A 21966-nucleotide genomic window follows, 5' to 3' on the forward strand; every position below is an offset into this window, starting at 1 on the left:
CCTGAAACTGGAATTCCCTGCAAAGTTTTTCTGTAAAAGGCCAGACAGTAAATATTTTCAGCTTTGCAGACCATGCGGTCTCTGTTGTAACTAATCAACCCTGTTGTTGCAGCATCAAAGCAACCAGAGAAAATATGTAAATGAATGAGTTTGGTGATGTTCATTGTGTTCCAGTAAACCTTTATTTACAAAAACAGGAAACTGGGTGGATTTGACCTGCAGGCCATAGTTTGCTGACCCCTGATTTAAAGCACAGATGGAAAATCCTGAAAGCTGGAAATCAATTGACAGTTTAATTTGTTGAGTGGATCAATAAATGAGTGAATCTCTCTGCATGTTAAAATGTCTTCAAGAGATTTGATGATGCCATGAATATGCTTCTCTATTAAAACTATCAATTAGAGACGTTTTAATAACCCATGTGCTTCTGCTATTACAACCTTAATCATTCATATATATATATACACCCAAGTTCAAATGAAAAGGGGAAAAAGCCACTTAGTTTTCTCTTGAAATTACTTTTATTTTCTATTTTGCCAAATTATAATATTTGGGTCTAAATAATACAAGGCAAACAATGAGATATTTCCACTTAATTACCATTCAAAAATGATAACTTTCCAATGCCTGTAATAAGAAATGTAATGAAACCTAAAGCACCTAAGATTCAAGAAATTGTATTCCTCAACAAATCAGCATCTTTAAAAAATACGAGGCCTTCACAGGGTTAAAGAGTTAAAGCTTCACAGGATAAAAGAGAAAAACAGTACCAGCTAGCCTCATGAATTTAAACTATTTGAAGAGGGAGAGTTATATGAATGAAAAGCATAAATTTTAGCAGGCCAAATTAATATAACCAAGTTAGGATTTTTGCTACCTAAGTTAAAACTGTCTAATGCCTATAGTAAAAATATACTACTTGGGGAAATCATCCATAGAATAAATTTTCTAAAAATCCATAAAATGAAAATGTTTCTCTGTGAAGTATGTAAAACAATATTCCGAAACATTTCCCTCTCTGAATCTACAAATTTCCTCTCAAACTGCAAATCAGGAAAAGACAGAACCTCGGGTGAATAGTATTTAAGTAAAATATTTTGTGCATGTGATAAATTTGCTCTCTGCCAACTTCTTAGCCCTGGATTCCACTTTAATTTATTGTTGTCTGGCTTCTGGGAGCTAATCTGTCTTTCCTGAAATTGCCTAAGTCCTCTCTTACTTATTCATTACCTCAACAATTAGTTCAAGTTGCTAACATACATAAAGGCAGGTGACAGCATTAAGTCAGCAAATGAATATCTGTTATCTGTCTCACTGAGGCTAGGCGGTTCACTTCAATGACTACTCTCACTTTTTATCCAAGTTGATGTAAGAGAGCCTTTATGGATGGCAGTAACTGAGTTTCAAAATTCAACTTGTAGAAAACCCAAGTTAGATATTTTGGCCAGGATACATTGGCTTGTTGTTTACATTTTTTTAATTTCAGTCTTACATATCCTTATTAAGAATATTTATTTACATTGTATTTTTATTATGAATGTGAATGGACTGTACGTTTCCATTATATGTTGTAATTATTTATTGCTGGTATTGTAGGTAAGGCTTTGAATGTTAATTCAGAACGACCTTGTCAATATCAAGCCTTTATGTTTATTATATTTGGTTTTCTCAATAGACAGTCGTTATTGGTATGAGCAGAACATGGACTGTATGCAGGAAGTGACAGGAGATGAAAGTGGAGAGGATGTGAGGTCCATAGCAGCCGTATTTTGATAAGTGACTCCATCCCACTGGCCACGATTGACTGAACCATGTATAGAAACTTGATACATGTGGAGTCAGCCACTCTCTTTCCTTGGAATTTAAAACTAGAACTTAAAAAAACAAAATATTCCCTGCAAGTGCAAACAACTATAGTATGTAAAGTAAAAAGCTTTGTGGCAGTCATTTAAAAAGAATATTGTGCGTAGTAGAAGATTTATACAGACCCTCAGAGAGAAAGACAGGACAGATAGAGAGTTCTGGCTGTTTTCCAGGTCTTTCCTTAAACTGGCTGCATTCCTGCCCTTGAGTTTCATGAGACATCTCTGTATCCTTATAACACAGTGCTCTCTTTTGCTAAAGCTCATTTGATTTGCTTTCTGTTTCTTGTGACCAAACAACCTAAGATAATGTGTGTTACCATTATCACAGCATCTTTACCAAATTCTGCTGTAATTATTTACCTCCCCATCAAGATTCTTGAAGTAAGTGGCTAAAGCTTATTTTTTCCATATCCCCATCACTGAGTCAGCACTCAGCAAACATCTGCAAAGTGATGAAAGAGAAAAGCTTGTCTGGGTAGGAGACACAGCATGATGAAGCCTGCTACAACAGCTATTCCTTCTCATATGGAAATGTTTCTTTATGAACTATTTATTTAAGTCCTTAGAAGAGCCGTTCACAAATTGCATTCAGTGGCTACCCACTGGCTCAAGATAAGAGTAAGTGTTCAGTGCAAAATGGTTCCACAGTAGTTATGTATGTAAAATACTGTGTTACACAGAGTTAGCAGCTTTCTTTACCAAAGTAATTTTCAGAGCTTTTAACATGATACAGATATACTACAAATCTTTAAGAAGGTGATAAAACAATCAAAATTTCCCAAACTCTTTGGCCATGAGATCATTTTACCACATAACTACACAGAACTCAACAACAACAGCAACCCTGAGTTAACAACAGGCAAAGGACTAGAATAGACATTTTTCCGAAGAAGATACTTTTTTTAAAAAAGCCAGCAAGCACATAAAAAGATGCTCAATATCACTAATCATTAGTTAAATACAAATCAAAGCCACAGTGGAATACTACCTCCCACCCATTAGGATGGCTACTATTTTTTTAAAGTACATAACATTGGTAAGGATGTAGAGAAATTGGAACCTTTGTGCACCACTGGTAGCAATGTAGAATGGTACAGCCACTATGGAAAACAGATTTTCAGTTTCTCAAAAAATTAAAAATAGAATTACCATATGATCCAGCAATTCCACTTCTAAGTATATACCCAAAATAATTGAAAGCAGACTCTCAAATAGATATTTGTACAACCCTGTCCATAGCAGTATTGTGCGCAATATCCAAAAGGTGGAAGCAACCCAACTGTCCATCTGCGGATGAATGGATAAACAAAACGTGCTACAAACATACAGTGGATTGTTATTTAGCCTTAAAAAGGAAGGAAATTTTGACACATATTACAACATGAATGAACCTTGATAACATTATGCTAAGTGAAATAAGCCAGTCACAAAAAAACCACAAATAATGTATGATTCCATTTACATGTGGTATCTAGAGTAATCAAAATTATAGATACGAAAAATAGAATGGTGGTGGTCAGGGACTGGGAGGAGAGAGGAATGGGGACTTGTAGTTTAATAGATACAGAGTTTCAGTTTTACAAAATGAACATTCTGGAGATTTGTTGCACAACAATATGAATTTACTTGACACTACTGAACTGTACACTTAAAAATGGTGAAGATAGTAAATTTTATGTTATGTATATTTTACTGCAATTAAAGTTTTTCCAACTTCACAGAACAGTATCCTCAGAAAAAATATTTTTAGAAACAATGCCAAGACAATTTCATGGTGTTTTGCTCCCAAAAGCACACACATGGGAGCAAAGCCATTCTTAGAGGAAGAAATGGTGATGGTTAACTTTCCTTTCCTGTGAAATTTCCAGCATAGTAACTTTTAAGGTAATCAGTGTAATGTAGCACCCATGTGTTTTCTCTTACTTGAGAGTGGATGAAAATCAATTACATTTTGTTTCCTGATAGGTAGGTCTTATTATTCTATTATTATGTTGGCCTCTTCTTTCCATCTTTAAATATATGGTATCAGGGAATGATGACATGGAGAGAAGGTTCAGGGCTGATAAACAGCAACCATCTCGTCTACCTACTCCCCTAATTTAGTAGCCACAACACATAGCCCCAAGGAGACCTCTAATGGCAAGTGTAGGCTCCTAAGGGTCTAACAATAGTGGCTAAACTTCTAGCTACCAAGGTTTGGGTAAATTTAATCTGAGAAAAATCGTCTTAATCTCCAAAGTTTCTCTTTCACTTCTGACCATATATTTTAAGGGACAATGAAAACTCAGCTACTTATAATCCTACTGCTGCCACTTTCGAGCCTTTATCCCATCACATAATCTCTCAGTGGCTGTTGTCTTCTCTTAAACCTGGAGCCAGTAGCAGAACAACCTTCTTGAATCTACCCTGAAGAGTAATGAATAGAAATGAGTTATAAATATAAAATGATGTATAAATCTTTTAGCACCAGAAACTTGGGATGTTTTAAGTACACAAGGGACAGACTAATAAGACTATCAATCCTGTCTCCAATGTATAGACATTTAGAAAGTGGGATCCCATCCATCCCTGGCTCTTAGAGTGTCGGTTTAAAAAAAAAACCTATGATTTCCATCAATGTAGAGAAATGTGCCCTTTTGCCTTTCTTTCTGGAGCTAATTTAATGAATTTTCCTGTAAATGCTAAGGCCATGAGAGATGGGGTTACATTTTATCTACAACGTAGCTAGACTGATAATGGACAGTTTTCTTAATTCAGAGAGTATTCAGTTCTACAGAGATGCTGCTCTGCTCGCATCTGGCCACACTAAAGGTGTCAGATTGAGTATTAATGATAAGGTTGTTTGCGTATTATATGCTGAAAGTAAAACATTTCAAATTAAAAAGGATCAAGACTGACAGTTTAAAACCTTAATGGGGTACTATTTTCAACTATGTTGAGTTTTAATGTTGAAAAACTTAACCAGGGCCCAATATTTAAAATTATATTTCTCTGTGAATTCTGAAAATATGATAAAAGTTGTTTTTCTGTTGTTCAAGGACTGAGCAACTCTCAATTGTGCCAAATTCCAATTATGTAACTTTTTAAACACAATCTGTAGGCTTATACCTACCAAAATTTTACTTGTAAGTAAGAAATCCATATTAAAGAGGCATGTGTGCTTATGTGCAACTAACTTAAGGGCCATTGCATATAACCTTCCGGCACTGAGTTAATAAAAAAGAAAACCATTTAGCTAGTAGTTCTGAAAGTACCTTCCTAGTCTATTGGAAGAAATTTCTATTGACCCAGTCAGCTGAATCATTACCACACCGATGCAGTATACCGGTAATTTGTCTTAAATGTACAGCACTCTAGTTTTTGAGGAAATTAAAAAAGAGATACACATCCCTGCAGGTCTACACATCCCTGCAGGTCTAGTCCTGTAGTAAAGTTGCTGGTATCCCACCCCAATACATCTTCCTCTCAATTTACCATTTGTATGCTGGTCTATAATCCTAGAGACAGTGTTTCCGCTGTTGAGGGAAATGAGAGAGCGTTTGAGACATTTTTCCTTCTTTTTCCTTCATGAGCCCAAGAAACAATGTTCATATAGCCTTCTTAGGTGTAAAAGAAATAATGAAGTAGATTAGCCACCTCTTTTTTACTGTCAATCAGAATTGAGCTTAAAAGAAAAAAAGAAGAAAGCAGTAAAATATTCCTCATTTCCACTTTCCTTTCTTTCTCCTTCTCCTTTATGCCTCTGACTAGCTTATTCAGCAGGAGACAGAACACTGGCTGAAATTGAGGAAAGGACCTCAGAAAAGCCATCACTGTACAGATAAGCAAACATTTTCTTGGTTACCAGGTGACTCCAAGGCCAGGTTGAGCCGCCAATTGAGTCAAAACCATGTGTACTTGTAGTTAGAAGCTGAGCCAAATCAAAACTACAACAAAAATTTAAAACTAAAAACATTGTGACATCCTTTGTTGGACCACCAGAAAGACAGGTGGATACTTTGTTGAACATTATCAGAGGCCATTTTGGCTGAAATATATCTCATATTCCTTCCGCATTTCAGCATCACCACCCAGATAAATGGAGCCTACCTAATCCCCAATAAATCATCAGTGACTTTTCTCTTTAAAATGACAGGTCTTCTTATTATCATTTCAAACCAGAGAGCCTACTGAAAATACTAGGTACTTTCCTACAGAGGTGCATTAGATTAGGGAAGAATAGCAGGTAAATTCTGACCTCTACAACTGAGACATGAGTTTCACTGATCACTATAAAAAATATTTTCAATTACTTAATGAGAAAAACCCCTCTATTTGTGTTTGCGAATCATCACTATCACTGCTGGTTAAGATGTTCTTCTCTCTAGTGATTCTTGACTGAAAAAGGTCAGTAGAAATACTTAGACACATAGTCACAAAAAATCTTACATCTGAGCCCGTCTATGTTCTAAAGACTTGAAGACCAAAAAAAAAAAAAAAAAAAAATCCTTTTAAAAGGCAAAAATCAGCTTCAGAACCCAATTTTCAGATTATAAAAGGTTAATTCCTTCTCTTCTGACCCGATCACAACTTTGGAGGCCCAGCTATAGCAAGAAGCTTATCATATTCCATTTAGCACGGGCTAGCCTCCTATAATTACAGCTTTAAAATGTTTTCTAGGCTTCATACACTTGTCTAGAAAAGAACAGTTGGAGTAATAATAATAAGGTATCCTCCAAAGGAAAAAAAAAACTTTCACCTTCTGAAATTGAAGTCTTTGTGGCTTCTCATAGAAATCTGGTTCTTTCTCATAACATTTCGTGGTCAGGGCAAAATCACTGTCGGTAGCAGCAACATAAGTTTCATCACTCAGTGACCTGGGCATAGGGCTGTTTCTCTCTGGTTTCAAGGCGGGAAGACTGCCAGGACCACAAGCACTCCCAAGTGAAAGGCCGTGCTTGACGCACTTACCATAGGAGTTGGATGATGTTTCAGAGCACAGATGCCAGGAATTTTGTTTTGTTTTCCTTTTAATTTCATCATGCTTTTAAAACCATTTTTCTTTCTACAGGCCCCTGTAATGCGTTTGAAAAGATCCATTCTCCTGAGTCATCCAAGAGGACGGAGAACACGGTGAGCTTTCAGCTGAACGGGAGACTGTCCCTCCTCTGCCTGGTGAGAAGTGGCTCTCTAAGTGCCTTATATGTTCAACCTGTAGTTAATTCCACTCCCACTCTACCCACACTGGTAATGAAGACAAATAGCACTGCAGTCTTTGGGTATAGCCTCAATGTTTACTTCTGCTTACAGCCAAGGATCTACGGCTCAGACTCTGGGAACTATAAAAATCATTTTGGAGAAGAAATTTTTGACTCCCTACCTCTTCTTTATCTTTGCCCCAGAGGAGGAGGGCCACAGCAGTGGTTAAGAAAGCTGAAACAAGGAGAGAGGGTGCACAAAATCTGAATGCACCCTTAATCTGACTTCTGACATTCTATTATGTACAGTTAATTGCAACTGTTACTTATCAAGTATGGCCGATCTCCACGCCCCCAACCACCACACCCAGATCTCCTCAGCCTTTACCATTTCTGGGCCTGCCAACTGGCAGCATCTGCCTTTCTTTGCCCTTGGGCTTTCTCTGGACTTAAACTCCTCCATGCTTCTATTCCCCCATATAAACATGAGGCCAGAAATGCCCCCAAATAAATGCCTCCCTATAAGAACAGCCTTTGACTAGTGACAGACTGAAGTTGGTACATAAATATCTCAGTGCCCTTGTCCCTCAGGTGGGATTATCTCTCAGGTATTGTCCTACTCTGGGTCCCAGAGTTCCCCAGTGAGATTAAGTTCCAGTTGCCCACAGTAGTAATAATACAACTTTTTTGTCTGTTCCCAGCTCCTCCACAGTGTCCTCTACTGAGATCACACCCGGAATAAACCACTTGCAGTTGAATGTGTGTCCATGGGTTGGCTTCTAAGACACAGTTTCTGGATGTGGACTCTAAAAGAAGAGGATGAGCTGCTTTGTTAGGTGAGGTTCAGCTACAGACATTCCAGTCTCTCTTACATACCTCCCTCAAAGAATATTAGCCTCTTACGGCAGCTTTCCCCCCGCTATGATTAAACTTTATTTGATTTCATTTGGATATAAATGGCAGGGCTGGCTCCTGCCTCTTACCCCAACATCTGCTTCATCTCCCTCTGTTCCAGGTTGGTGGATCTTTTGATAATCACCCTAACATACCCATAGATTTAGTTTCACTCAACTTCTGAGACCTCATAGCGGTCTTTCAACACACACACACACACACGGAGTTCTTAACATTTTTTATGCTATGAAATCCTTTGACAGCCTGTGGACACATCTAAGAATGTTTTTAAAGTCATAAAATTAAATATATCAGATTACAAAGGAAAAAAGTTACAATGAAATATGATTTATAACCTGGACTTCAGATAAGAGTAATTCCTATGTACATACATATAAGCTCAAAGAATTTTAACCCTTATCATTTCTCATCATTTCCTTCATAAAGCAGTGAGACTTATTAATTCATGATTTCACACAATTTTTGACTTCCAGGACCCTTCAGACTCTCCAGTGCCAAGATCAGAGTAAAGATTTTCTGCTTATCATTGTTGGCCCTGATTTAATGTCTCACCCCCTGATTTAATGTCTCGCCTCTGCCTTTTTTCCCTCTTCTCGGTAGGACCCTCTTATATTAGTGCCACCCCTATGGACTGGTCAGTTACTTGGCTAGCTTTCTGCCCTGACATGAGATTGCTGACTGCCCTAAATCCCTTCTTGCTCCTTGTAGCTTCATATCTTTCAATATTTCCTCCTAAGGCCCCCTTGCTTTTGAACAGAGATACCATTTACAATGTCTGTAATTTTCTTTAAAATACACCAGCAAAGACTACATGATACAAATGTGTCAGTTTTAATCTACCCTTAGGAGCAATGATCCTAATCAAGAATCCATATCCCAGAAACGATGAGGTAACAATAAGAAAGGTCATTCCAGGGATGGCTGCTACAAATAACCTCACTATCTTTATCTTCCATCAACACTAGAAGTTTTGCTAATTAGTTTAATCAATGGTAGAAATGGATTTTCATTAGTGAAATTTATAGCTTGCTAATTAGGCTAAGCAATGTTAGAAATGGGCTCTCATAGGTGCAGTTGGTGGTATTCAAGATGTATTTATTGGCTAAAATACTTTAAAGATACTATCCATCTTTGAGTAAACAAAGTATGAGAATCCAGCAAGCCCTTTATATTTATCATTAGTTTTGGCACAGAACCCAGTTGTTCTGGAATATTCCTGATCATCTTTGTATAGTTGATGGTTAGTCAGCCCCACCACTACAGTAATTTTGTATTTCTCTCAGGTGAACCTTTTATGCATGTTACTTGTGGACTACCAGAAATGACAGAACCTAGGGTTTCTTTAGTTTGGGATTATATGGCTTTTCTTGCCTGCTTGTTAATAAATGTCTGTTAATAAGCTATGAATGGGTAGCAGGATTTGGTCTGAGACTTTCTTTTATTACCAAGTTGTAGGAGAGATGCCAGCCCTCACCTACCTCTAAGATTTGGTGATTCCTGAGTTTCCAAAATGAGCCTAAGAATTGTGATGATCAAACTGCCTGACCTCCTCACCCTAGTTCTTAATCACAGAATAGTAAAGATTTCCCATTATGCACAAGACTATCTTGTTGAATACCCTGATGCTAACCATTTTCCACAATGAGGATTGGGATTGTTTCATGCCATTGGGCCGTCCCCTTTGGTCCCAACTCTGGATTTGGGTGAGTCTTTCCTAACCTTCATCTTGTCCTAGATAATAGGTTTCACTCCTGCTATGGCAGTTCCTTACCATTACTGGTGTCAAATTCATTCACTCACTTATTCAATAATTATTCATTGAATACCTTCTGTGTACTATATGGTGTTGTAGACCCAGAGGATATTTCAGTCAATAAAACAGATAAGATCATGTGATTAAAGATTGAACAAATTGATAAATAATTTCAAATAGCAGTAAGTGCAGCACAAAAATGAAATAAGATTATGGGATGTGGCATTAGAACAGGGGGCTGGCTATTTTGGAAAGAGCGGTCAAAGAAAGCCACTTTGAGGGTTAATAAGAAGCACACTAAGCAAAGATCTAATAATTCTTTCCATCTGAGCCATCTAGAATTATAATAGGATTAGAAATTAGTGTGATTTGCAATACAAGGCGGCCCTTAGACCTCTGAAAATTTTCATTTTTAATCTGTTAGGAATAGCCAGATCCTCACTGGTGCCTATATGTCACCTCAAGGTTTAAACAAAGTGTGAAAGAATCCCTTAAAGAACCAAGGTCCATTTAACTTTCTTTGAGACAATATAATGCACAATTAGCACTTTGACTTTTTTCATTGAATTGATCAATTACATCAGTTTGTATAAACTGATTGGTTTAGCACTTTGTAGTCCACAAATAGACAAAGAAAATCAGTGGAAACCAAGCTTAACTTAAATAATATTGATAGAGTACTGAGAATCGTAAAAGTCTGAGATATAGAGGGCCCTTAGAAATCAGTATACTCAGGAAGAAAATGAGTTCCAGAAAACTAACCCCAAAATGCTCAGCTTGTACACCAAAAGCTCTCATGTTTATATGGCTACTTACCCATAAACGCCTTTCAAAGATTCTTGGCTTTTATATCTCACTTACTATAAAATAGTTTATCATGAACTGTCTCAATTTTTAATATAAAAATAATATGAGAACATTTAGGTTAAAAAAAACAGGAAGATAAACTACCCACCAATCTACTGCTATCAGTTTTATATTTATCAGTCACATTTGGTGCATTCAAATACTTACTTTATTTTAACCACAGAGTGCATAAAATTTAATATCATGCTCTTAAACCTAGCATTATATTATATGCCTTTTCCATAGTGTTATATAGTGTCTGTGTTTTGTTTAATGCCTATAAAATATTCCATTGAGCAGTTATACCCTAATTCAATTAGCAAGTCTCCTCTTTTAGCTATTTGGACTGCTTTTAATTTTCATTGTTATTTGAAAAATATCTTAATGCATAAGACTGTTCCAGAATTTGGATTATTTCCTTAGGCTAAAGTCCCAGAAGGAAAATTACAATATCAAAGGATTTGAATAGTTGTATAGTTCTTAAAAACTAAAGCTGTTACATTGTATAAAACGTAGGTTAACATTCAAAGCAGCAGTAATACAGAAGGGTATCAGATTTAACACATATTTACCAGCATTCATTTTTAAGGCTTTACTAATTAGGTTAATAAAAAATGTTTCCTGTTTTTTATTGAGCATTTACTTGTTCAGTTTTCTTTTTTGTGAATTATCTGTTCACATCGTTTTCCTGTTTATTTGCTCATCTTAGAATTGATCCATTTGCTTGGACCCTTTATAAATTAGAAATGCTCACCTTCATCTCTCATTTTTTTGCTGCAAGTATTTTTCCCAGATGGCTTTTTATTTTATTTTGTCAAGAATATACAGAACTATTTGTCCACCTTTTTCTTTGTGACTATTTCTATCTTTCCTATACTTAGAAAGTCAGCATCCTCTGCAAAGTTTTCAATAAATAATCAATACAATTCAATTTCTTTCCATTTTATGTTTTTTACATTTTGTTCCTTTATTTAGAAGTTTATTTATACATAACTTTTCATTCGTATTTAGCATGATGTACATTCATTTTATCATTGTCCATTTGCTAATGAGTATCCCAGTTTTATATGTTGTCTATCATTGTCCTTTTCCTATCTTAAGATACAAAATGACTTTGTTTATATTTAAATGTATATACAATATGTTCTATATATTTTAGTAGCTTTACTGAAATATACTTGACACACAATACATGTCACATACTTGAAATATTCCACCACCATAATCAAAATAATGAATATATCCATCACCCCCCAAAAGTTTTCTCGTGCCCTTTTGTATTCCCTCCCTCTTGTCCTTCCTGCCCTTTACAACCCCTTCCTCCCAACTCCAGGCAACCACTAGCCACTATAGATTAGATCTCACTTTTTAGAATTCTGTATAAATGGCATCATAAAGAAGGTACCCTTTTGGTCTGGCTTATTTCACTTGCATAAGTATTTTGAGATTCATCCATGTTGCAGTGTGTATCAATGGTTCATTCATTTTATTGCTGAGTAGCATTCTCTTAGAGGGATATACCCTAGATTGTTTATCCATTCTTCTGTTGATAGTTCATTTCATGTTTTTGGCTATTACATTTGTGTGCAAGTCTTTGGCCATATGCTTTCATTTCTCTCAGGTAAATATCTAAGAGTGGGATGGCTGAATCATATCATCAGTGTGTTAAACTTTTTAAAAAACTGTCAAACTGTTTTCCAAATCAGTTGTCTCATATTATATTCCCACTAGCACTGTCTGAGGGTTCTAGTTCTTCTACACTCTCACTAACATGTGGTGTGATCAGTCTTTTCAATTTTAGCCATTCTTAGTGGATGTGGAATGGTATCTCATTGTGGCCAATAATTAATGGCATTGCACATCCTTTCATGTGCTAATTTGCCATCTTTGTATAAAAGTTTAGAATAATAATGCTCTCTGGATGAGTTTATACTGTTATGATTATGAAATAACCATCTTTTTCCTTGATAGTATTCTTTCTTCTGAAATCTTTGATATGAATATAGTCACTCAGGTTTTATTTGAGTAGTGTTAGCATGGTGTATTTTTCCATTCTTTTACTTGTTAACCTACTTGTGTCTTTATATTTACAGTGTGTTTCTTGTAGACTTTTGAATCTTTATCTGCTCTAACAATCTCTAACTTCTAATTGGGACAATTAGAGCTTTTATATTTAATATAACTATTGGTATAGTTATGTTGAAGCCTATTATCTTGCTGTGTGTTTTCTGTTTGTCCAAACTATTCTTTGTTCTCTTTTTCTGCTTTCTTTTGGATTAATCAAATATTTTTATTCTAGTTTCTCTTCTTTCTTAGATTATTTGCTTATAACTCTTTACTTATTTTAGTGATTATGTTCGTAGTATAGATCTTTCACTTATCTCTGTTTACTTTCAACTGTATACCACTCACACATAACTGTGCAGAGCCTCACACACAGAATAAAAACCTTACCACAGTTTACTTCCATTTCTCCCCTTCAGGTCTGTATGTGTGTGTGTGTTTCCATACTACATTGTCATTATTTTTAAAACAGTACTCTTTTTTATTGTGGAAAATACATATAGCATCAAATTTACAAATGTCTTAACCATTTTAAATATACAATTCAGTGGCATTAAGTACATTCACACTGTTGGGCAGTAATCACCACCATCCATGTCCAGAACTTTTTTCTAATCATCCCAAACTGAAACTCAGTACCTATTAAAAGATAACTACCCATTACCCCACTCCTCAGGACGTGGTAATGACTATTCTTTTTTCTGTCTCTATAGATTTGACTACCCTAGATTCCTCATATAAGTGGAATCATACAGTATTGGTCCTTTTTGTGTGTCCTATTTCACTTACCTTCCCATACTGTTTTCAGGGTTCGTCCATGTTGTAGCATGTATCAAAACTTCCTTCTTTTTAAGGCTTAATAATATTCCATTATATGTGTATACCCTGTGTTGTTTACTCATTCATGTAACAATTGGCATTTCAGTTGTTTCTACCTTTTGGCTCTTGTGAATAATGGTGCTGTGAGCATTGGTGTATAAATATCTGTTTGAGTTCTTGTTTTCAATAACTTTGGGTATATACCTAGAAATAGAGTTGCTGGATTATATGGTAATCCTATGAAAAATAGCGAATTTTCTTTTGTAAAGATTTAAGTAAAAATTAAAATTATGATTTAAATTTTAAATTTTTCTATATTTCCCATGAAGTTAACATCTCTGGAGTTCTTCATCCCTTTGTGAAAGTCCCTATTTCCAAATGTATATTTATAGATGTTAGCTATTTGTTCTCACAGTTGAACTATAGGATAAAATTGTCAACTTCAGAAAAAATCATTTAAGATTAAAATTGGAGTTCCAGGTCACCTAAAACATAACTTGGAGAGAACAATGAGAAAATATTCAGTCTTTCCATCTAGTAATATGTCACAATTTGCCATTTATCCAGGTCCTCTTTTCAATACACAAATAAAATTTTGCAGGTTTTTATTTATTCAACTTCTATACATCTTTTCTTATGTTTATTTCTTCTGCTTTTAAGAGCATTATATTTCTATTAAATGGAAATATCTTAAAATTATCTTAAATCTTAAAATGATGTTTTATTTCTCTTTTTCATGAAGGTACAGAGTACTAGTTACTTAGGAATACTTATACACTATTACCTTGATTAGCTTTCATTAATGCTAGAGATTGTTCTTCTTAACTGAATGCCTTGGATTTCTAGGAATATAATCAAGTCATCTCAAAATAATAATTTTAGGTATTATTTTCTTTTACTCCTATTTCTTTGACATGACTTACTACATTAATTAAAATTTCCAAAATGCCACTATATAAAAACAGTGAACATAGATATTTGTTATTGTTGTTCCTGAGTTTACAGGGACTTTCCCTAAGAGATCTGCTATTGACTATAATGATGACAGATTTATGATAAGGACTATTAATTATATACATTAACGGAAAAACCTTCCATTCCTTTTTTAAAAATACCTTTAAATGTTCAATTTTAGCAAATGCCTTCCTGCAGCTATTGTGTTATCGACATAATTATAGTAATGCATGTCCTTCATCATTCCTGCATTCCTGAGATAAGCCCTGCTTTACTGTGGTGGGTTATTCTTCTATTATATTGTTACACGCTCTGTGTTAGTATCTTCTTTAAGGAGTTAGTTAACGTGCATTATTGGTTTTAGGTATTCTAAGATGCAAAGAAGCAGAGAACCTCCTGCTACTCCACAGCTAGTCTTGATGGGGGAAAATCCATAAGAAAAAAAAATGTGTGGTGGCCTTATTAAATAGCAAAAGACAAGGGGTTTTTGGCAGGATTTTTTTTACCATAGGCCTAAGAGGTTGGATTCCTTAAAAGGTTGGTAATTAACATTACTACAGCTGGAAAATAAAAGGTCTTGCTTAAAAATAGGAAACAGGGTAAATAACTGAAAATAGGTTTTTCTACCCAGACATCTTCTTGCTGTTCCTACAGCCATTAAAAAAAAAAAAAAAAAAAAAAAAAAGCATAGTAACATATAATGGAAAAGAATCTGAAAAAGGATATATTTGTATAACTGAATCACTTTGCTGTACACCTGAAACTAACACAACATTGTAAATCAACTATACTTCAATTTAAAAAAGCATTAAATCCATTTTTAGGACAGTAACAGACTCCCTTCTGTAATCCCAACATCGATCTGTCCATACAATCTCGGTGGAGGGGGAAGCAATGGTAAGAAATTGTTTTAAACTTTAGAATACACATTTTAAAACTACTATCTCAAAATTAAGGTTCATAAAACAACAACATAAGGTTATAGAAAAGTTTAGTGAAAAACTAAACAATCCTATCTCTTCATTCACTACCTACCACCTTCCATGCTTTCCTATTATTCTGTATCACTTTATTGGAAACAGGAATTGTATATTTTTTTTTGGTTGTTTTGTTTTTGTCTTCATATTCCCAGAGCCAAGGACACTTTAAGCAATTTTATAACTACCTGAATAAATTAAGAGAAAAATGGGGCCATAAAAGGCGGCTAAGGAGCAACAAAATGGGACTTGAAACACAATATGACAGCAAGTGAAGCAATTGGAGAACATTTTTTTCATCCTGTAAAATGAAATAAAATGGGGGAAATAAGATTTTTGTGCTGTAACTTTACTTTAAGTATATTAGATTTAGCCAGTGTTTGTGTCCATTTTCTTATACTGATAATAATTCACAAATGTTTTTTGTTTTAAGAATTCAAATGCAGTCCTTTTGGCAATTGAAGTTGCAGGGATAACATCTCTTTTGCTGATATAAACCATGGGGACTTCAGTTGCATGATCTCATTATCTGATTACAGCTGTGACTTTGAAGTAATATTTCAGAATGAGCACTGTTGGAAGAGCTGTTGCTCACAGGCCAAGCCTAAGGTTGTGGAAGAGGATTTGCAAAGGTGTTCCTTAACCCTGCTCTCTTTTCTTTTGGCTTTCTCCTGCTCTAGTCCACTAGTGTTTCATTTAGTTTCTCATCAGGCAGGAAACTACAGTGGGATTGATTTTAGTTCTATATACAAAGATCACTCCACTAGTACCACTTTACCAAGTGGGCAGTAGGAGAGCTCCAGTAGACTGTACTGCACATTGTTCCAAGGGACTCCCTGACAGTGTGCAGAGTTCAATCCTATAAAATCCTTTTAAAAAGAAATTCCAAAATGATCTTGTGAAAATCATTATGTTTCACCCACATCTTTGAAAAAGCGATTTGTTTCCTTGGTAAGTAGCAAGTTTTATGTTTAGAAAATAAGTTTAAATCAATCATCCCTAGGACCCATGGTTTTTCACTCTGATTCTCAGACACTAGCCCACGGAACATCTCTATCAAAATCACATAGAAAGCTATTGAAAACAATGGATTTCTGAGCTGGGATCCTGGAATGAACACACACACACACACACACACACACACACACACACACACACACACACACACACACACACACACACACACACACACACACACACACACACACACACACACACACACACACACACACACACACACACACACACACACACACATTTAAAATTCACCATTTTAAACTATGTAACCGAGTACCGGTTTTTGCTGTTTACAATGTTGGCAACCATTACCACTATCTAATTCCAGAATATTTTCATCAGCTCTAAAAGAAACTATATACTTCCAGATGTCCCCTTCCCCCGATTCCCTAGTAATCACTATTTCACTTCTGCCTGTACTGTATAGATTTGCCTATTCTTGAGTTTACCATAAATGGAATCATAATATGTGATCTTTTGTGCCTGGCTTCTTTCACTTAGCGTAAAGTTTTCAAGGTTTATCCATGCTCTAGCATGTATCAGTATTTCACTCCTTTTGATGGCTGAATAATATTCATTGTATCAATCTACTGTATTTTGTTTATGCATTCATTAGTTTTCCTTTGGGTTGTTTCCATTTTTTTGCCTATTGTGAGTAATGTTGCTATGACTATTTGTGTACAAGTTTTTGCGTGGACATGTTTTCAATTCTCTTGGGTATATACCTAGGAGTAGAATTATTAAGTCATATGGTAACTGTATGCTTAACTTTTTGAGGAACTGCCAAACTGTTTTCAACTCTGGCTGCACCATTTTACATTCCCCCAGGGCATCAGGAAAGATGGCTGAAAGTGTTCTCCATTCCCCAGCAAGAGGGAATCCTGATGGCCAGAAGGAACACCGGAACTGTAGCACATGGCACAGAACAGGTAAGAAAACCAAAGGGTCACCAAGGCACCACTGTATCTAAAGGAAAGTGGCCCACAGTACCTTTGGTTCTCCAGAAAGCAGGAAGACAGGTGGCCCAAGGACCACCAGAACCATAGTACTGGGCAGGTAGGTGTTCAGAGGGTCCCTCCAGGACACCATTAGGAGGAAATGATGTAAACAAAAGGAGCCACAGTTTCGCAGCATGTAGGCAGTCTTGTGTCCCTAAGGATCCCAGGAATCCCAGGGGGCAAGTAGGCTAGTGACCAGATGGGCCCCAGGGCATCAGTGCTATGCAGGGAAGGTGACCTAAAGTGATCTGTGTTCCGCAGCAAAGGGGAAGGCCCACCCACAGACTGACACAGGGAAATTTCCCCGAAGGCACCAGCATAAGGATACGATTATAGGCAGGCCTGTGACCTAAAGTATCCCAGAAAATCCAGAGGGCAGGCAAGTTAGTGACCAGATGGGCACTCAGGACAGCTGTGCGCTGCAAGTAAGGCAGCTGAAAGTGATCTCAGTTCACCAGTGACGGGGAAGGCTGATAGCTGAAAGGACAACTAGAAACAGCACAGGGGCAGGCTGGCAGCTGGAAGGTTTGCCAGGGAGACTAGGGCAAGCATAAGATTCTGGACGAGAGGAACCACAGTTCCCCAGCACGTAGGCAGGCCTGCGGCCCAAGGAATCTCGGGAGGAGGGAAGGCTAGTAACTGAATTCCCTTCCCGCCCCTCCCCAAGCATCAGCACACGCAGGGCAGGTGGCCAAAAAGTTCACCCATTTCTCCAGCAAGGGAGAAGCCTGGTAAGCCTAAGAACTAGAGGTTCCCTAGCACACTGGCAAGCATTAATTCTCCGGAGGCACCAGTATGCAGGGCAGTGGCTGATAGGAATCAGGTTTTCCCAGCATGTGGGGAAACTTGAGCGCATAGAAATCTCCGAGACCCCAGGTGGCAGGTAGGGAGATGACCAGGTGTCCCTCTCTCCCTTCACCCCCACGGGGAATCAGCACACTACAGGGAAGGTAGTCCAAAGTGACCTCGGTTCCTCAGCAATGGGTATAACTGAGGGCCCGAAGGACATGAGAAACCATAGTACGTAGGTAGACTGATGCCCGGATGGTTGCCCCAGGGCACCATCGCAAGTAATGGGTGTAACCTTAAGGAGCCACAGTTCCTCAGGCAGGCTTGTAGTCCAAAAGATCTCAGAAATCCCAGGGTATGGGCAGACTAGTGACCAGATGGGCCCTTGGAGAATCAGCATGGTGTAGGGGAGAGGGCTGAAAGTCCACCCCTTTCCCCAGCGGAGGGAAGGAAGATGAGCCTAAGAGCTACCGGAACGCTATCACGAGGACAGGATGGTACCCGGATAGTTCTTCAGAAGCACCAGTGAGAGGATTCTACGGTAGCCTACAGCAGCCAAACTTCCGCAGCTCGCAGGCAAAATTGTGTTCGAAAAGATCGCTGAAACCTCCACGGCAGACTAGGCTACTGAGCACATAGGCCTTTCTGAGATTCTCCGCACTGCAGGGAAGGTGACTGAAAGTGCTTAAGTTCCCCAGGAAAATGGAAGGCTGACGGCCTGAAGCATACCGGCACCCCAGCGCTAGGGCTAACTGAGGCCGGGAAAGTCACAGAAGGCCCCATCATCAAGGTAATTAGGGTGGACGAAAGGAGCCACGTTTCTCCCAGAACGCCAGTAGGCTTATGGCCTAAAGTATCCCCAGAACCCTACCGTGTGGTTAAGCACTGTGGGGAAAGTGGATGAAGTTGATGAAGTTTTCCATTTCCCCAGCAAAAGGGGAGCTGAAAGCCTGAAGGACCACCGGAACTTTAGCCCAGGTGCCCGGAAGGTACCGTGCGGCAACACCTTTAGAAAACTGCAGCGAGCGACAGGAGTGATAGTTTCCCAGCATGAAGGTAAGCGTGGGGACCGAAGAACCCCAGAAAGGTGGACAGGGTAGTGACCAAATAGGCCCCTGGTGCGACAGTGCTCATGGGAAATGACCTAAAGTGCTCTTCATTCCACAGCAGAGTGAAAGCCCGTGACGGCCAGAAGAGAACCGTACCGCGCGCGCTCAGGCTTGTGCCCAGCCGGCTTCTCCTGGAGGACCAGGGCGGTAACACGGTAAGCAAAAGGAACCATACCTTCCAAGTACGCTAGCAAGCTTGTGGCTCACAGCGTCCCAGGGGAGGGCAAGCTAGTGACTGATAGGTTCCTGAGGCACCAGTGCCATTGAGTAAAGGTGGCCAAAACCTCGCTCACTTGTTCTGCAAGCCAGAAAGCTAGCCGCCCAAAGGAGTCTAGAACCCAGGTGCTACAGTAGGCTAGTCCCTGGAAGGCACCCAGAAGGACCCCCAGGGCACCAGTGCAAGGCATCGCCGGTGGCCAGAGAGAACCAATATTTCCCAGGCTCTCAGGCCGATGCATTACAAAAAGCCCCAAGGTTCCTTCGTGAGCATGCAAGTAGAGTCCCACATGAGACCCTATAGCCGGAGCTGAGGCAGAGTGATGGCCAGAAGACATCCAGAACCTTGAAAGGTCAGGTGGCATGTGGGCAAAAGATTCCATCAGTCCACACTGCAAGGGTGGCCAAAAGGACTCTGGTGTCCCTAGCGCGGAAGCTATCTGGTGGTCTGCCGCAGCGGATAACCAAACATCCAGACAGGCAAGTAACCCGAAGGGCTCCTGGGGCTCCGCCACACTGGAGGGAGCGTGACCAAAAGTGCTGTCCATTCCCCAGCAAGCAGGAAGGCTTGTGGCCAGAAGGAATACCAAATAGCGTCTTTAAGGACTTGTGCTACGTTCCACTGAACAAATAGTTGCTTAGCTATGTGAATAGGATGTTTCTTTCCCTCCAGGAGCCTGTGTGATGAAACGATACAAAGTGTGATTTTTTTTTTTTAAGCCATGTGATTGCTAACAAATGCTCTAGGGCAGTGTTTATCTTACTTTAAAGTGCAGATGAATCAACTGGAGAGATGGTTTGAAATTCTGATTTAGCAGTCCTCAGGTGGGGCTTGAGATTCAACATGTGGAACGATACGGTAATCAGGTGTTGCCAATGCTGACTGACCACTTTCGAAGAGCAGATACCTAGAGCCACACACGCACTAGTCACCTGTGGCTAGTTAATGTAATTACATTTAAACGTAAACTTTAGCCCCTCTGTCTCACTGGCTACATTTCAAGTTCTTAATAGCCGCATGTGGCTAGTGGCTACCATACTGGACAACAAAGATAGAGGATATTTCTATCATATTCAGATAGTTCTCCAAGAAATAAATGACAGTATATTGTTGGGCAGTTCAAGGAAGTCTTTGTGAATTTTGTGTGGACCTGGAAATAAAAGTAGGATTGTGATGAAAGAAACAATCAATGTGGAAATAAATACTAGAACGCGACTTTGTGCTTCAGAAATAAAGGGGGCTCTGGACTAAAGATGCCTGGCATTGAAACCTGCCTCTGACATTTACAAGCTTTGTAATTCTGGAGGAGTTACTTTAACTTTCTCGTTCTTGGTTTGCTCAGTGTAAAAATGTCTGTGTGACAAAGTATGCATGAGATATATATGTAAAAATATTTTCAGCGTCAGTCTAAACAGATTCCTTGACCCTGCAGTTTGCCTTTTCCCCTTCTCACAGCTGAGGCCACTTGGGCCTATGTGTGCTCTCATCCCTGCCCTTGATTCCCAAGTTCAGAGTTAATATTTAATATTTACTAAACTCTCCATTATAGGGTAGCAAAATCCTGAAATTGATATGGAGGACCTTAGATGCCAAGGCAGAGAGGTCAGTTTCCATTGGCTAGGCACTAAGGAAACGATGCTTTTTAGCATGTTATTGTAGAGAGTGAGACATGCTTTTGGAAGATTAGCAACAGCATTCAGCATAAACAAGATGTGAGTAATGTAACTCAATAGGAGGCAGGGGTGAGAATAGAAAGGTTGGTGGGACCAGATTAGTGGAGAGCCTTGCGTACCTTGTTAAGGAGTTTGGCAGTTGCTGAAAAGTTCTAATCAAGGACATCTGGTAGGAGTGGGAGGAGATACTTGATGAGAACTGTCTGTGAAGAAGTGGGTAAAGAAGTGAAATGGGTGGAGAAAGAGAAGTCTCTAGTGAGAGATTGATTTCAGGTTTAGAGACTTTGAAAATGGAGCCCTTCTGAGTGATGACGAGAGTTGTGTGGCTGTCCAGGACCTAGAGAGGAAGAAAATTAAGTATAAGCCAAGACATCGCATTATTTCGCAAGGTGGGTGAAATGGGGCTTATTTCATTTAAGAAGTAGTCAAGGAAGGACTGTCTCCAAGGAGATTTCTTCCGTTAAGCTTCCCGTGTGGTGCCTGAGTTTCGAGAGCTGTAATTTAAAGTGCTAGATTTTTCGGAAATAACATGTGACCCAGCATTTGTTCTATATCCATGCTTCCTAACCGTTATTATGATGAAAATCTTTCCTAGAGCTGGTTTTTCTTAGTCATAGAAAGCCACATTCCTTCACATTTGGGGCGTGGGGGCAGGTACTCAATGAACGATCCAGGAGCATATGGCATAAACAAGTTGACCTCTAAATATTTTTGCATGGGTTATCTGCCACTGGGGTCCTGACAGCAGATATTTAATTCCTGTTGATCATTTCCCTGCTTTCTGAGCTGTTTG

At 38.4% G+C, this 21966-nt stretch overlaps 1 long non-coding RNA gene across 1 annotated transcript; it reads left to right on the forward strand.

Annotated features, from left to right (window-relative positions):
- The first annotated feature begins 6973 nt into the window (after positions 1 to 6973).
- LOC135320210 (uncharacterized) lies at positions 6974 to 19198 on the forward strand. Its single transcript, XR_010379450.1, has 4 exons — positions 6974 to 7019; positions 7744 to 7878; positions 17216 to 17316; positions 19106 to 19198. It is a non-coding gene; the product is annotated as an uncharacterized LOC135320210 (long non-coding RNA).
- The last annotated feature ends 2768 nt before the right edge of the window (positions 19199 to 21966 follow it).

Source organism: Camelus dromedarius, chromosome X (assembly GCF_036321535.1).
Source record: "Camelus dromedarius isolate mCamDro1 chromosome X, mCamDro1.pat, whole genome shotgun sequence".
In the NCBI taxonomy this organism is placed as follows: Eukaryota; Metazoa; Chordata; class Mammalia; order Artiodactyla; family Camelidae; genus Camelus; species Camelus dromedarius.